Raw genomic sequence first — 18,053 nt, 5'->3', positions numbered from 1 at the left:
AATGGAGTAGAGACTCGTTTCAACAAACCAGATAGAAATAATGATAGACAAGAAACACATGATGGGTTGTCAATATTTTCACATAAGGTTCGTCTCTTTGGCACTTGGAAATATGAAAAATTAACTAAGGAAGAACTTAATAAGGTTGAATGGTTTGTATTGAGTAATTGTGATGAAGTTGAATCATATTATATATATATATATATATATATATATATATATATATATATATATATATTTAATATAAGATCATATAATTAAATTTAAAATTTATAGCTAATTCATTTTAGTTAATATTTTCTTATTCTTTCTCTCATTCATAGTGAACACATTGTGCCGGTCTTTAATGAACTCGTATGTATTAAATTTCATTTATGGTCCAATTGAGATATATATTTAATTGATTATTGCTTATTTATTTTACCAAGATGAGGTATGTTTTGTGCCTAATACAATTGCTTTGTTTAAGTCCACACGTTGCAAGAATGACAAGTGGATTATAAATGAAACTGAGGAGAACTATGTATGTGATTTTAGAAACATTAAGCAATACAAATCTTCAACTATTATTATGATCTATAATATTTTATAACATTTTTCATTTAAAGTGAATTTGTCAACTTTTCAAAAAAGAAATGGTGGTCATGCTTGAGACTTCAGAGTTAGAAAGAAACCACATGACTGCTGATCAGGTTTATGATGCAGTAATGCGCAAAAGATCATGATATATTAAAGGAATGGGAAATGGACCAAAACCGGTGACATCTACATCTACTTGAGCAAACAATTCCCATATTGAGGAGCAAATGAAATGAACAAGTATGAAGAGTTACTTGCTGCATTAGCTGTAGAGAGATCAACCCAAGATTGTATCAATATATTATTAAAATTACTACTATTAATTATAGAATTGAACTTTTAATTTTTTTTAAGTCAAAGGAAGGGGGATACCCGTATTATTAAGAGAGTGGTATGCAAACGTTTAGTACATATTACAATTATATTAATTATAGAATTGAACTTTTAACTTTAATGCATCATAAAAATTTTAGAATTGCAACTTGGTAACCATTTTTTTTGTGAATTACAAGATAAGATACACAACTAAACTTAAGTTTTTTATTTATTTATTTTTTAAGTATTCGGTCTTTTAAGTGAACTAACTCATAAGTTTTTATTTTTTAATTGGATTTTGTAGGGTATAATTTTTTACATAGTTTGAACTTTTGGAGTCGAAAGCTATGAGAATGGACTGTGAGCCAGCTACAAATCAGTATTATTTAGTTCTTTTGTGTTGGAGAATCTTTTGTATCATTGCCGGAAGGAGTTGGAACATCTTTAGTACCCAACTTTTTTTGCTAAAGAAGCTATTATCCCTAAGCAAATTAAATTTTGTTGGAAGTACTTATAATAATTTTTAAATTAGCAGTGTTTTGTCAATGTGAATAAAAACTAAATAAATATGAACATGATTTTGAAAATTAAAAAAAAAAATAGTAATAACTAATATGATATCTCATACTTGGGTACTATAAGTATATTTCTTTTAAAAAAATGACAATACCCCATACTTTTATAGGCTTATTATATACATTGCAAATGTGTGCGTGCGTGCGTGTGTGACTCTTACATTAGAATTATCAATTGCAAGACTCTTTCTAAGTCTAGGTGTGACTTCATGTTTTGAAACCTACATCAATCCTACTATTTTGGATAAGTTTTCTTACTTTGATAACTCAATATATTTCTGAAATTATTTTTACTTTTATATTATATTATATGGAGAATAACTTCATTATCAAGACTGTATGCAAGTTAGTGTGTAGGTTTATGGTTTTTTTTTCATTTACATTTTATGGTATATATTTTGAACTTGTTCACAATAGTTGAACGATAGACAAAGTATGTTTTTTTCCCTTAGATATCATTAAAATTCCATATGTCATATTGACTTGTGTTTTTAATTATTGCTAATGAAGTTACTAATGTCATATTAACTTATGTTTTTCTTTATCAATAAAGGGACCAGGTAGCCTGATGCAAAACTTGGAAATTTCATATTATCGAGTCTAATTCAATGCTCTTTTTAATATATATTGTATTGTAGTTATTAGCAAATCTATTAGAATACTTATTTTAACTACATCCTTGTAATTCAATACTATATTACAATATTTAATGCTAGTCATATCAAATTTACTAATTATATACTATTGTATTCTTTTTATAGTTAGTTTTTTATAATTTCACTACAATAAAAATATTTACAACCACAAACAACATAATATTTATTGATGCATTTTAAATTTTATCAATAAATTCTTTTCAAACATAATATATAAAATACCAGCAAATGTATATTATGTGATGAATTTAAAATTTTGTCAATAAATATTTCTTGACTATTTCTCAATTTTCGCCGCCAATCGTTATCATTGATGGCAAGCATAAAAAATAAAATAAAATAAAATATATATATATATATATAAAGCATTAGTAAAGCTCTAATTAACAACCCTTTTTTTTTAACTTCGTCGTGCATACTTTTGCCGACGTTTTATTATATATTCGTCACAAATTCAACGTTTCAAACAACATAATTTAGAGTATATAAAAACGTCGACAATTATAACATTTAACGATGAAATTTTAATTTCGTCAGTAGTACCTTTCCATACGCCACAAGCATGGTGATGTTTTTATTTCGTCACTAATAATTATTACTAACGTTTTTCTTTTATTTACCGACGTTTAAACAAATGTGTAATTTTTTGTATGCTGTCACTATAATGGCCAAAATCTTTACATTCCGTCGTTGAAAAACACTTATATTGAAAAAAAAAAAAAAAAAAAAAAAAAAAAAAAAAAAAACTTTTGCATGCGAGCTCTATATAAATTGTAGCAACAGATGAGCTAGAGACCATGGTGCATGTGTATGTGTCTTATGTTTTAAGTTTTGGTGTCTTTGTTATAAAATTTTGTACCTTAAAAGTATGCATTTTGTACCTAAAAACAAATTAGTAATTGTGTTTTATGTCTTGTGTTTATGTGGCTTGTGTTGTGAAATTCTGTGCTTATGAATACTCAAATGAGATTTGAAAAATAAGTAAATACAGAGTATATAATATTTGTGTGTCTTGTCACTCTTGTGTTGTGATTTGTTGTGTCTTTTAATTTGTTATAAAATTCAATATCTTACAAGTATGAATTTTGTACATCGTCATTTCAATTCAGGGTCTATAATGCTATGTAAACTCTGGTCCATGATATAAATTGACATGGGCACCGTACCTGCCTTGAGCGCAACATAGGGAGGGCCCCTCGCTTGGTCTCTTTTTTTTTTTTTTTCTTTTAATGAAGTTTTTTAAAAAAATTGTATGTGCAAATATTTGAACCTTAACTTCAAAATTACTTATTAATATTAAAATTCAATTAACAATTACAACCATTTGATACATTAATTCCGTTAATAGATATATATTAATGAACTTTGAATTAATTTATAATTAAACTTCATATAGGTATATCTCCAATCCTTTTCTAGTTAACTTTAGTACGCGTATACGATTGAATCCGCAAATTGAATACACACGCAATTTGGAGTTACAAATCACCAGTCACATTTATTCCTTTGCTTAGGCATTGTCCATTCGCACAATGCTCGTGAAAAAACTAGTTATATATATAAGAAACTGTGAAACGGGTCGAGTTGGATCAATATGGAAATGTAATACTTATACTGAAAAATGTAATACTAATAAGAAATAAAGTATTTGTAACTTATAAAAGAAAATGTAATACTTTTCAAAAAAAAATATAATACTTTTACATTTTGATATAAAAGTATTACATTTTTCATCAAAAGTATCACAATTTCTCTTACAAGTAATGTTGACAAGTTTTTGTTATTTATAAGAAAATCAGAAAATAAAAAACTTATTAGGAAAAATTAACACTTATCACATAAATTTTTGCCTACATATAATAGAGTAAGTAAGAGACATGAGAAATTAAGATAGAGAATCAACATATAGCTAGCTTATTATTCTTCATATAATCTAGTATATATGCAGTGTATGAAGAGTTCTAACAAACTAATAAGACTATAAATATGAAAAGGTTTATAAAGAAAACTATATCAAAGCTTAATCAAAGGAAAAAGAAAAAAATTTTGCCTTCAATATCCAACCTTCAGATTTTCCAATTCTCATATTCTTTCTCTCATTCTCTCCCTTCTCTCAAATTCTCCCTGCAATTTTTCCCCAAGTTCAAGAAAATGGCAGACAGCAAGAAGATGGAAGAGGGTCCAAGCTCCAATGATCAGGGGATAATGAAGACCTCTCAAGCTCCTCAAGCTCCGAAGGTATATAATATGTAATAGTTATTTGAATATTATGGCTGCACAATTTGGATACTTGTTCAAGAAACTATTAGCAAGAGTACTAAAGTTATTTGAAAATTATGGGCTGCATAGTTGGATACATGTTCAAGAAAGTATATTGGCAAGAGTACTAAAGTTATTTGAATATTATTGGCAAGAGTACATGTTCAAGAAAGTATATTAGATAACATCTTTATTATATTTAATCCTCTCAATTGTTTATTTCAATATAGAGAATGAATCAACAAAAAGAAGCAGGAGTAGGGAGGGAACATTACCACCAAAGAAAATTCTCAAGACTGATGCATCAAATATCCCCTCCACAAGCAGACAGGCCAAAGCAAACTCCCAAGGAAGTGGGAGATCTGAAATAGATCGACAAAAAGAATGACTTTTTGGGAAACATAGACAATATATTTCAAAATGTAAAAGAAAGTATCGAAGCGACATCACTCACACCAGCTCCTGCAGCCACAGACTTGGCACCAACTGAAGAGGTTATGGAGTATTTCAACAAAGCTGTTGCTGCGGGTGAAGCTGCTGCTTATGAAGCTGCTGATGATGAAGCCGCTACTGCTGCTCAAGAAATTGTTCCTGCTGTTGAAGCAACTGATGATAAAGCCGCTACTGCTGCTCAAGAAATTGTTCCTGCTGTTGAAGCTGCTGATGATGAAGCCGCTACTGCTGCTCAAGAAATTGTTCCTGCTGTTGAAGCTGCTCAAGAAATTGTTCCTGCTGTTGAAGCTGCTGATCAGCTTCCTTCTGCAAGTCCTCTCCAGGACATTGAAGGCTTTGCGCCAACTTCAGAAGTGCTGGGCTACTTCAATGAAGCCGATAAAACTGCTGGGGTTGCTGAAGAACATCAAAAAGATTAGTTGATTTCTTTTTCTTTTTTTAAATCTGATCAAATATGTACAAGGTCATAAAATGTCATTCTCAATAGTCTAAGGTAATCATAGTGGCAGCAAAATCAAACTGAAGTATACAATTGGAAAAACAAGTCAGACCCAGCATTGCAGCATTGTAAACATGCCGCTTGCTGCAGATTAAAGACTATACTCAAGTTTACATCACAAGGTCCTGAAGTCATACCCATATATGCCAAGTATTTAAACAGCCTAGTCTGGGAAACCTAATTGTTTTTAATTTACCAGGTTTCCAGATCATACAACAGTTATTGTCCATTATGCAGTTAAAATTTTACAGACAAAACCCACCTGGTTCCTATTGCAGGTTTCTTTGATGCTGATAGAAATTGAAATGGTGCTTTAGATGGTACTACATAGTTGATACTAATTGTTCGCAGGTTTCTTTGTTTCCTTAAAATTAAGTTAAACAAGGACAAAATAAACATAGAAACACTGTAATAACCCATGCCAAAAACAGGAAAACATGAATATTGTAGAATGCTCCTTCACTAAAAAAAAAAAAAAAAAAAAAGAAGATTGACTAAAGAACTGTCTTTCTTAGACTTCTAGGGAAGTGTCATTGGTGCAGGTTTCCTACTTCCAATTAAGTGATAAACAGAAGTATTTCGTTACTATTACAAGTTCTATGCTATGGGCATATTCAAGAATCAAACCTATCCTTAGAGTCTTGTCCCTTGATTCACTTTGAGGGATCAAATTAATATTTTAGAACATTGCACATAGCAAAAGAAGCTGCACCTTTTTTATCTGAAGTTCCATGATTAGGTCATTTAGACCACCTTTCTTCACCAAGTCATCGTGCACAAGAAGTGTTTCCTATAGAGGAAAACATTTTTACAAGGTAAGGATACCACACAGCACGAGATGATCACTCAACTATTCCAGTGATTATCAACACAAAATTTTAAAATAAAAGAATTACCACAGAGCAAGTGATTATTACTCAGTTGTATCAACAATGATTGGGAACATTAAAAAAAAAAAAAAAAAAAAAAAAAAAAAACTAAAGAATTACAATTGCATTACATGCTGTAGGATAATCTGTTTTGCATCCAACACAATGTGCTTTGCTACATCCAAGTTAGAAGACTTATCAACATAACCAAGTTAGCAGACTTATCAACATAAACATGGCAAATTCCATCTGCAAGAAAAATTATAAGCTTCACCAATGTAGAATAGAGGCACAGTTGACGGCAATCTTAACAAATCTAATCCATGGTGAATTGGTGATGTATAATTACCAGTTTATGCCTCATTCAGGTCATATATGCTAGCAGATGGAGTAAACCAAGAATAACACAATAAATTTCAATCTAATTGCTATGGTCAATGCACCTTGAGCAATTTGCTAAAATCCGTAGTTAGTACCTCTTCAATGAGTTCAATCTTGCAAGGAACATTATCATCCTTAATGATCTTTGTTGCACATAATGCTTGTCGTACAGCTGCAATTTGCTCCTCCATTTGTCAACCTTTTGCCTTTATAATCATATATCGGTATCAATTTTATGCTATTGAAGAGAGGTAATCAGTGTGGACAGAAATACAGAAAAATTCCACAAAAGCTTAATCATAGAAGAAAATGCGCACAAGAGAAAAGGGCAGAGGAGCTACAGGAGCCATTTGAGATGTTAATTGAGCATTTGCGAAGGGGTAATGTAGTTTGAGTGCTGGGCTACTGACCGAACGGTGAAGCTGATAGATTCTGCTGTGGCTGCGTGGCCCCAAACGGCGTCGAAAAGCTGATAGCGCTGGAGCTATGGAGATTCTGAATCAACGAACCCTGCTGCTGAGGTTGTGACTGTTGAGAAAGCGGATTGGAGAACAGGGAGGTTCCGAATGCCGGAGTAGAAGGCGTGACGAAGCCAGGAGTGGAGGAAGGGGTTCCGAAGGCTTGGGTCGACGAAGCTGTTCCGAATGCTGGGGTGGAGGAGGGAGTGGCGAAGGCGGAGGAGGACGGCTGAGTCTGAACATTTTTGGCGGAGCAAGGCGGAAAATGATGTTCAGAGTTGAGGATAAACCCTAGGTACTCACTATTTGAAATTAGGTTCAAGTAATTGCCGCCGTTTTTTGAGAATTTTCATTCATTTTTGTTTTGAGAAATTCCCAAACAAAGTTTTGGTATTAGTGAAATAATTTTCAGTTATCCATAGCCAAAGTAACAACATCTTTTGTATTAATAACGAAAGTAATTTTTAACCTTCATAAAAGCTATGCAAATAATATATTTAGTGATTATTATTCTACATGTCACTATAAATTATTTTTTGTAAGTCTAAATATATTGCACATTTAAACCTCTTAATATTAGCTTAGATTAGTTGTCAAAGTAGTTCTGGATTAGTCATAACGTCTGAAGTAGTTGACTGGATCAGCGCAAGAAAGTAATCCAGGAGGTATGAAGCTTCTTCAAAGTATTTATTCAAGACCCTATCAATGTGGAGATCTAAATCTAATGGAGCAGCCGAAATCAAGGAAGAGAAGAGTGCATGTTTTGAGGATCAAAACAACCTTTACAACCTATATATAATGCTACCTTAATTAGCATTCAATCACGCACTCTTTCACATAACTTTACTCTGAAAATCTTGGTGCATCTATACCAAATCTATAATGTACTGTTGAGTGTGAGGAAAGACTCGTAATCAGATCATGAAGCAATGAAGATCGCCTGCACATCGGATCCACTGGAGTAGTTATAGGTTATACTGTAGTGTGTAATTAACTCTCCTTTTGTACTTCGTTTTTATCATAGTGGATTTGGGTTGATGTGAGTGGCCCCGCGGACATAGGAGTGAGGCTCCGAACTGCGTGAACATATACTGGTGTATGCTTTCCTTTATTACTATTTATTTTATGTTCTTTATTATATCTGGAATAAGATTGCATCTAGTCCAGCTTTATAATTGAAATAAACTTAATTTCTTAAGCCAAATCTTGCATTCAAGACTCACGTGTTTTTTCAATTGGTATCAGAGCCCGGGGACTTAAATTACTAGTCTAACCGATCTGGCTATCACGTGTTTTTTGAACTTAAGATCTCAGTATCTGTTTTTATTTCTGCTTGTCTGGTTTACTTGTTGCTCACTGTGCATTGAGTCTTACAGCATGGAACGACATAGAGCACCTCCTGAACTAACAGGTGACAACTATGTGTACTGGAAGGCCCGCACCAAAATGCATCTACGAGCTCAAGGGGAGAAGGTCTGGAGGGCTGTTCTCACTGGTTGGTCTCATCCTACCAAAGATGGAGACAATACAGGAGATCCTCTAGCCTTCAAACCAGAGGAAGAATGGACAGAGACTAAGATGACTACCGCAAGCTACAATCATAAAGCATTAGATACGATTTTTTCTTTAATGCATGAGATTCAATTTACCATTGTTGCAGGATGTGATTCGGCTAAAGAAGCTTGGGATGCCTTAGAAACTACCTATGAAGGAACCGCATCGGTTAAACAATCCAAACTACAAATGGTTCAAACAGACTTTGAAGATCTAAAGATGAAAGATGATGAAACTATAGTGGATTTTCATGCTCAGGTGCAAGAACTAGCCGATAGGGCAAGCATCTTAGGCGAGCCAATCACTCAAGAAAGACTCGTCAAAAAGATTCTTTGCTCACTCCCTCCAAGATTTCGAATGAAAGTTACAGTCATTCAGGAGCACGATGGATGGGAAAAGAAAACGGTACAACAATTGACGGGAAGCCTACAAACTTATGAGATGGAAATCTTGGGCGGACCTGAAACAAAAGGAAAAACCGTAGCCTTTTCTGTCGAAGACGCTGGAGTAGTTTCTGATCCAGATGAGGTAAGTGACGATCCAGTAGTCTTTTTAACTAAAGGTTTTCCTAAATTGTTGCAACAGGTTAAACAACGACAAACTGGAAAATTTGGCAAGTTTCAAGGACAAAGAGGACCGGGGTCAAGTACTAATCGAAACAATCAAAAGTCAAACTCGTCCAACCAACGACCAGGGGCATCTAGAAACTCTCAATCCAAAGACAAAATCGGAGGCAAAGGGATCAAATGTTATGAATGTGAAGGGTATGGTCATGTGCAGGCTGAATGCCCAACCTATTTAAGAAGGAAGAACTCAATGAAAGTTGCCCTTACATGGAGTGATGATGATGAACCCGAAACTGATCCAGATGAGATCTCCGGAAACTTTGTTGCCTTTACAGCTCTTACAACTACAGTACCTGATCCTACAACTGGCGAAGAATCAGAAATTGAAGAGTATGTGTCATCAGAAGATCAAGATTTACCTGCTCCTTCATTTGAAGTAGAATATAAAAAATTGTATGCAAAATGAGAAATTCTTGTAAAAGTTAATAGATCTCTGTCTAGTCAGGTTAGAATTCTAGAAAATGCCAAAAAGGTGTATCTTTCTAAAATATCTGACAGGGACAGCATCATTGAAGAAAGTCACAAGAAAGAAGAAAAGCTCAAACATGAGATGAACGATCTCAAGAAGGAACTAGAGCATCTCAAACGCAAGATACAAATGATGGACAACACATCCACCTTAGACCAAATTTTAGATTCTGGTCGAAAGACATCTACAAAATATGGGTTAGGTTACTCTGGAGGAAAGGACAAAGCTACTACAATTTTCGTCAAGGCCTCAGGTCCTGACTTAGTTTCTGGAGCAGATCAAGATAGTCCAGAAACTAGTACAGCTCAGCGTCAAGTCAAATTTGCTCCAAGAAAAACATCAACCAAGGTTAGATGGTATAATCCAATATGTCATTACTGCAGGGTACGCGGACATACAAAACCGGAGTGCTTCTACTTTTACAAAGACCAACGTTTTGAGAAATACACAAACAAGTCTATCACCCCATTTGTCAAGCAAATTTGGGTGAAGAAAAGTGACTTTGTATGCCACGTCTCTTTCCACTCTACGAGTACTAATAGAAAAGAGAGATTGTACTTTGATAGTGGATGTTCGCGTCATATGACAGGTGATGCTAAGTTTCTAAACAATATAAAGGGGAGTACAGGAGAAGTAACCTTCGGCGATGGATCGAGTTAAGGGTAAGATCACTGGAATTGGCACCCTAAATGTCACAAGACTACCCAAACTCAAACAAGTTCTCTTGGTGGAAGGACTGCATGCAAATCTGATAAGTATCAGCCAATTATGTGATCAGGAATGGAAAGTCTACTTTACAAAAGACAGCTGCAACGTCACAGACTACCAAAAGAACTGTGTCATGGAAGGTAAATGCTCCTCTGATAATTGCTATATACTTACTAATGATTCTTATTGTTACAGGTCTAGCATAAAAGAATCAAAACTATGGCATCAAAAGTTAGGTCACTTAAATTATCGCTCACTTGAAAAGTTGATCAAGATTGAGGGTGTACGAGGTCTACCTAATATCAAGGTAGAAATAGCCGGAGTATGCAGTGCTTGTCAAGCTGGAAAACAAACTAGAGCAGCGCATACCTCTCAAAATATGATTAATACCACACACTGCTTGGAACTCATTCACATGGACCTTATTGGTCCTACCCGAACAGAAAGCATTGGAGGTAAAAGGTACATTTTAGTTAGTGTTGACGATTTTTCTCGATTTTCGTGGGTAAGTTTTCTCAGGGAAAAGTTAGAAACTTTTGAAGCCTTCAAAGCTCTTGCCCTAAAACTCCAAAAAGAAAAAGATGAGCCAATCATATGCATTAGAAGTGATCATGGACGTGAATTCGACAATCAAGTGTTTGATGATTGGTGTGCGTCGGTTGGTATTTTCCATGAATATTCGGCACCTAAAACACCACAACAAAACGGCGTTGTAGAAAGAAAGAATCGTACGATTCAAGAGATGGTCGGGTTCTTCTAAATGCAAAAGATTTGCCTCAGAGATTTTGGGCTGAAGCAGTCAGTACTGCTTGTCACACGATAAACCGAGTATATCTACGACCTAGAACACATCACACACCATATGAAATATGGAAGGGTAAGAAGCCTAATATTAACTATTTTCATATTTTTGGCTCACGGTGTTTTATCTTGAAGGACCGAAACCCAACTGGAAAATTTGAGCCTAAAAGTGATGAAGGGTATTTTCTTGGGTACTCAACGAATAGTCGTGCCTACCGTGTCTACAACAAAGTTACAAAATCCATCATGGAATCGGCAAACGTGGTGGTTGATGATCAACCTGAGGAAATAATCGAGGTTATAAGAGTCTCTGACCCAGAAGTTACTCCAGAACCTGACACAAATAATCCAGAACCCCCTGAAACTGCATCATCAGATCCTACTCCGACTCCTCCATCTCCTAGTCCAGAACCTGGTCCAGAACCAGATGCTGGAGCACTCGAATTGGCTATCCGAACTCACAAAGATCATCCTACACAAAACATCATAGGAGATCCATCCTCTGGAGTACGAACTAGAGGTATTAAGCGAAATTACCTTGAGCTTGTAGGGTATACGTGTTACACGTCAAAGATTGAACCCAAGACGGTAAAAGAAGTTCTATCTGATGAACACTGGATTAAAGCCATGCATGAAGAACTCGGACAATTTGAACGTAACAAGGTATGGAATCTAGTCCCTAAACCTGAAGGTGTAAATGTTGTAGGAACAAAGTGGATCTTCCGCAACAAGACTGATTCAGCTGGAAACATTGCTCGCAACAAAGCAAGACTGGTTGCACAAGGCTACTCTCAAATAGAAGGTATCGATTATGAAGAGACGTTTGCACCTGTAGCACGCCTAGAATCTATTCGCCTTCTTCTATGTATAGCGTGTGCTCTAGGGATAAAATTGTTCCAGATGGATGTCAAAACGGCTTTTCTAAATGGATATCTCCGAAGACATATATGTGACTCAACCTAAAGGATTTGAAGACCCTCATCATCCTGATCATGTCTACAAACTGGACAAGGCTCTATATGGTCTAAAACAAGCTCCAAGGGCCTGGTATGAAAGACTATCCCAGTATCTTCTCCAGCACGGCTACAACCGAGGGGGAGTCGACAAAACCTTATTTATCAAAAGGTCAGGTAATCATATTACAATTGCGCAGGTTTATGTTGACGATATTATTTTTGGTTCTACTCAAACAGGTGCTACAAATCAACTGGTTCAAGTCATGCAACAGGAATTCGAAATGAGTATGATCGGTGAACTAACCTATTTTCTAGGACTACAAGTCCAACAAACCAATGAAGGGATTTTTATATCTCAAGAAAAATATGCAAAAGGTCTGCTAACGAAGTTTGGACTTGAGTCAGCTAAAGAAGCACGAACTCCAATATCTACAACTACAAAATTAAGCAAAGATGAATCAGGGAAACCAATTGACCCTACTCTATATAGGAACATGATTGGGAGTCTACTGTATCTAACAGCCAGCCGTCCAGAAATTATGCTTAGTGTTGGCATATGTGCTAGGTTTCAAGCGACTCCTAAAGAATCACATCTTAAAGCCGTGAAAAGAATAATTAAATATGTCAAAGGTACTCTCAATTATAGCATTTGGTTTTTGAATGATAGTAATATGAATCTTGTAGGATACAGTGATGCCGACTGGGCCGGAAATGCAGATGATCGCAAAAGTACATCTGGTGGGTGTTTCTTTTTTGGAAAAAACTTAGTCGCCTGGCTAAGTAAGAAGCAAAATTCGATATCTCTCAACACAGCTGAAGCGGAATATATAGCAGCTGGTAGCTGTTGTACGCAACTCCTATGGATGAGACAGATGCTTCAAGATTATGGTCTACATCAAGAGTGCATGACTCTCTATTGTGACAACACCAGTGCTATCAACATCTCCAAAAATCCAGTTCAACATTCCTGGACTAAACATATTGAAATACGGCATCATTTCATAAGAGAATTGGTAGAAGACAAGGAAATCAGCCTGGAGTACATTTCCACAGAGAAAAACCTAGATGATCTTTTTACAAAACCTCTTGATAACACAAGATTTGAATTACTTCGAGATGCTCTTGGAGTGTGCAGGTTTTCGACCTAAGTTGGTTTTTTTTTTAAAACAAATAAAGCTTTTTGTATTTCTTTTGCTTTGTGTCTGTTTATTTTTTTTTCAGGTTTAATCCAGAAATTTCTCCAGATCTGCTCTCTACTCCAGGAAGTTCTCCAAACCGGAAATTAAGCCCTTTGACCGCACTATATGCTTAGAATTATTTATTAATTCTTTCTCTCTCCTGGCTGTTACACACCACCGTTTTCTTCCCCAAATTTATAGAATCCAATCCCTAAAATCACTCCCATTTTCCTTTAAACTCTTCTCAAAGCTCTCCATCTAAACATTCAAATCCTAGCCTAAATCTTATACCCAATCGATCCGATTTTACCTATCTCACACATGACTAGACATTCTAATCTTAACCCTTTCCTTTTCTATCTTACGGAAGATGAGCGTTCAGATCTCTATCGCCAAATCCTTCGAGGCACAGCTCCGATTTCGGACCTCTCATCTCGCCGCGTTCTTGCGACGCTACTTCGACACCCATCTCTGATGGAGGAATTATCTGTGAAGGACTCCAAGGAGGTCTTTGCCAGGGCTTCAGGGATCATGGATGACCCATGGCCTCTTGATGACATTTTAGACGAGGAGAATCTTCAGGCAGAGCTTCGGACTAGGCAACTACGGGCTCAATCTACGGTTTGATTTCTTTATCCTCTTAGGAAGCAATCTCTTATTGCTTTTGCTTAGGCATGCATCGCATTTTTGTGCTCTAATTAGCGTATATTGCCTTGGTTATGTGTGGTCTATTTTTTTTTTTTTTTTTTTTTTTGAGATTATTCCTTTGTCTTGCGCAATTAGGATCCCTCTGCTGGTATGTCTTGTGCCTCTGTCTACGATTGATTTCACAGGTTCCCTATCTCAACGCTCTGATGAGGCCAATCCAACGATGGCTAAGCACTCACATGATCCGGTCACTGCTATGGCTTCTACTCCAGCCACTGCTCCAGCCACAGATCCTGATTCTGGTGATCCAGCCTCTGTTCTAGGCTCTGTTCCGGAGGTATCAATTCATGACATAGTTTCTGAGCCTGAGGATCTATCAGTTCAAGAAACCATTATCTCGGACACCATTGCTAATATGCCAAACTCTGCCCGTGCAAAGACGGCTGTCCCAATTGTCAAAGTGTCTTTTGCTACATCCAAGGCCAGAGGGAAAGCCAAAGTTACTGATCCAGATGAAGTTCCAGTTGCACCTGTTCCAGCTCCAGTGGCTAAGAGAAAGCTTCATGTGTCTGATGAGGTTGAATTTGTCTCTGAATCTCATCCTAGCAAGCGTTCTGAACATCGTCCTATAAGTCTTGCTCTGCATACACGATCGAGCACTGGTGTGTCTACTCCGGCTCCTCCTCCAGCTTCTGCTCCTGCTTCAAAGCCGGCCACATCGTCAAGGTCCAAGACCTCTAAGGTATCCAAGGAGACCATGTTCAGACCTATCCTGCTCTCTCCTGCATTGGAACCAGTTTGGCAACAACATTCAAATCGTGACATCTTGGTTGAGAAGAATTTTAGTGTTGAGTACCTCATCCGCACGTGCGATATCATTCCTCTTCTTCGGGCTCAAAATCTTCTCCAGACTATCCAAAATGTGGGATCTTACTCTGCCTGGCTCATTCCGGAATTCTACGCCAATCTCTCATCTGATTCTCTCCTGCCGGCCTCTCCACATTATCATCAGGTTTTCCTGCGAGATGTTTGGTATGATTTCAGTCCCTTTATCATAAATTCTTATTTTCAGCGTGAGGCGTGCGATGATCTATTTGAGCCTACTGGGGATTTTCTTGCATCCCATCTTACCCACAATGAGATCACAATCTGGCCAAAGGATGGTCTTCCTTCGAATGTCCTTACTGCAGTGTACTCTGTTCTGTTTCGGCTAGCATCTAGCAACTGGATTTCAAATGTCTCTGTGCACACTGTCACTAAGAAGATGACTTCTCTGTTATACAAAGTCAGACATCAACTGCCTATTGATCTTGGTCATCTCATCTACCATCACATTATGAGTTTTGCTAAGAAGAAGGAAGCCAAAATTCATCTCCCTTTTTCCGTGTCTTATCACCGGGATTCTGCAACAACAAGGGCTTCAACTCTACTCCAATGAAGAGCTCTGCCATGTTACTCACAAGACCTCTATGGACTCTCGCATCTTCCAAAGGTCACACTATGATGATTGGGCCATTCTCTCCTCGGTTCCACCTGCTTCTACTCCAGCTGATCCTCCAGCGAAGGCTCTACACCGACTGCTTTCGTTACTGATTCTGCTTCGATCCTGGTTGTTCTTCGACAACAATTTACCTTTCTCCCTTCACACATTGCTACCATGAAAGATGCCTCTCTTGCCCTTCAATCTTCCATCTCTACTGCCGAGGCTCAGCTGCTCCGCACCAATCGTCAGATTGCCTCTTTTGAGAGAGCTTCTACTGCTGCTCCTGCTGGTGATGATGAAGACTTGGAGACCTCCTCCTCCTCCTCCCAGTCCTGATGCTGCTCTTTGTCCATTAGATTGACAAAAAGGGGGAGTGCACGTAGTAAGGGGGAGTACGTTTTTTTGTGAACTTAGCCATAAGTGCCAGTGAATAATGTGGTGTGCTCTACCTTTATTTTGCTTTTATATGTGTTAAGATGCTGCGTGTTTTGCCTTGACTCTGTGATAAATGCTATGCAACTATATTATGTGACATTTATGTGTTCTGTGTCTCTTTATGCTTTAATTTTCTATGTGCTTATATGCTTTAATTGTGTTTAAATTCTCTGGCACAACATTGGTTAAGTTTAAGGAGGGTGTGTGTCTAGCTACTCTTGACTAGTCACTAATCCGCTTATCAATTGTATCTTTTATTCATCTGGCAAATATTTTGTCTTTTAAAGCCGATGATATCTTTTGATAGTTTTGTCAACTAATAGCCAAAGGGGGAGATTGTAAGTGTAAATATATTGCACATTTAAACCTCTTAATATTGGTTTAGATTAGTTGTCAAAGTAGTTCTGGATTAGTTGCTGGATTAGTCATAACGTCTGGAGTAGTTGACTGGATCAGCGCAAGAAAGTAATCCAGGAGGTATGAAGCTTCTTCAAAGTATTTATTCAAGACCCTATCAATGGGGAGATCTAAATCTAATGGAGCAGCCGAAATCAAGGAAGAGAAGAGTGCATGTTTTGAGGATCAAAACAACCTTTACAACCTATATATAATGCTACCTTGATTAGCATTCAATCACGCACTCTTTCACATAGCTTTACTCTGAAAATTTTGGTGCATCTATACCAAATCTATACTGTACTGTTGAGTGTGAGGAAAGACTCGTAATCAGATCATGAAGCAATGAAGATCGCCTGCACATCGGATCCACTGGAGTAGTTATAGGTTATACTGTAGTGTGTAATTAACTCTCCTCTTGTACTCCGTTTTTATCATAGTGAATTTGGGTTGATGTGAGTGGCCCCGCAGACGTAGGAGTGCATGCTTTCCTTTATTACTATTTATTTTATGTTCTTTATTATATCTGGAATAAGATTACATCTAGTCTAGCTTTATAATTGAAATAAACTTAATTTCTTAAGCCAAATCTTGCATTCAAGACTCACGTTTTTTTTCATTTTTCTTGTAATGCGTCTTCACCCAAAAATTTAATTTTAAAATTCCACTGGGAAAAGAAAATTAAATTTGTCTACAAGGAATTGAATACTTAACATCTTTTAAGAGTGTAAGAGAGTGAATTATTTTGTCTCTTTTTTTAAAGAAAATTTTATATTTTTTTCTAAGTAAGTCTTCATTTTTTTTTAAATATTATTAAGTAAATATCTAGAATATAATCATTTAAGTATATAGTAAAAGTATAATTATCAAAGTATCTTAACCCAAAAAAAAAATATTAAAGTATACGATCGTTTAAATTAAAAATAATCGGCATCTTTAAAAACAAATACCAACGACAATGGTTAAATAAAATTGTTGTTTTAAAAAAATGGGCACACAAAAACATTGTTTTTGAAGTGTTGTGTATTTAAATGCGATTAAAGACAACACATAAACGACTATATATATATATATATATATATATATATATATATATATATATAGAGAGAGAGAGAGAGAGAGAGAGAGAGAGAGAGAGAGAGAGAGATACACTCAGGTGCGAATAAGTGCCCAGGAGGAAATATGCGAACAAATCAACGCGCGACACGTGTCCAGATCTAATAGATTAAAAAAATATGGTGACATTTTCATAAATAATTGAACATCGAAATGCAAGTAAAATCACTTACAAGTGCACCTATTTTCAGCTATAAGTGCATGTAATTTTGCCTTGTTAACATTTACTTCCCGCAAACATTCATGCACCTAGGTGTACCTACTTATAACTATAGGTGCAACTACTTATAACTATAGGTGCCTCTACTTATAACTATAGGCACACCTACTTTCACCTATAAGTGCATGTAATTTTGCCTTGTTAATATTCACTTATCGCAAACATTCATGCACCTAGGTGAACCGACTTATAACTATAGGTGCAACTACTTATAACTATAGATGCACTTAGTATTGATGCTCAGTGTAAATTTTACTTGCACCTATAATACATTTTACATACACTTGTAATACATTTTACTTGCACTTCGATGTTCAATTATTTACGAAAATGTCACCGTATTTTTTTAATCCATTAAATCTGGACACGTGTCGCGCGCTGATTCGTTCACATATTCCCTCCTAACGCTTCATTCGCAC

The 18,053-nt window shown here is 36.0% G+C and overlaps 2 long non-coding RNA genes across 2 annotated transcripts; both read right to left on the bottom strand.

Moving 5' to 3' along the window:
- Positions 1-4,010: 4,010 nt before the first annotated feature.
- LOC109183613 lies at positions 4,011-4,824 on the bottom strand. Its single transcript, XR_002054578.1, has 2 exons — positions 4,660-4,824; positions 4,011-4,398 (listed from the first exon to the last, which is right to left on the bottom strand). It is a non-coding gene; the product is annotated as an uncharacterized LOC109183613 (long non-coding RNA).
- Positions 4,825-6,416: 1,592 nt separating this feature from the next.
- LOC109183612 lies at positions 6,417-7,321 on the bottom strand. Its single transcript, XR_002054577.1, has 3 exons — positions 6,904-7,321; positions 6,555-6,792; positions 6,417-6,454 (listed from the first exon to the last, which is right to left on the bottom strand). It is a non-coding gene; the product is annotated as an uncharacterized LOC109183612 (long non-coding RNA).
- Positions 7,322-18,053: the final 10,732 nt, after the last annotated feature.

Source organism: Ipomoea nil, unplaced genomic scaffold (assembly GCF_001879475.1).
Source record: "Ipomoea nil cultivar Tokyo-kokei standard unplaced genomic scaffold, Asagao_1.1 scaffold1149, whole genome shotgun sequence".
Taxonomy (NCBI): domain Eukaryota; kingdom Viridiplantae; phylum Streptophyta; class Magnoliopsida; order Solanales; family Convolvulaceae; genus Ipomoea; species Ipomoea nil.
This window is presented reverse-complemented; position numbering and strand designations above follow the sequence as displayed.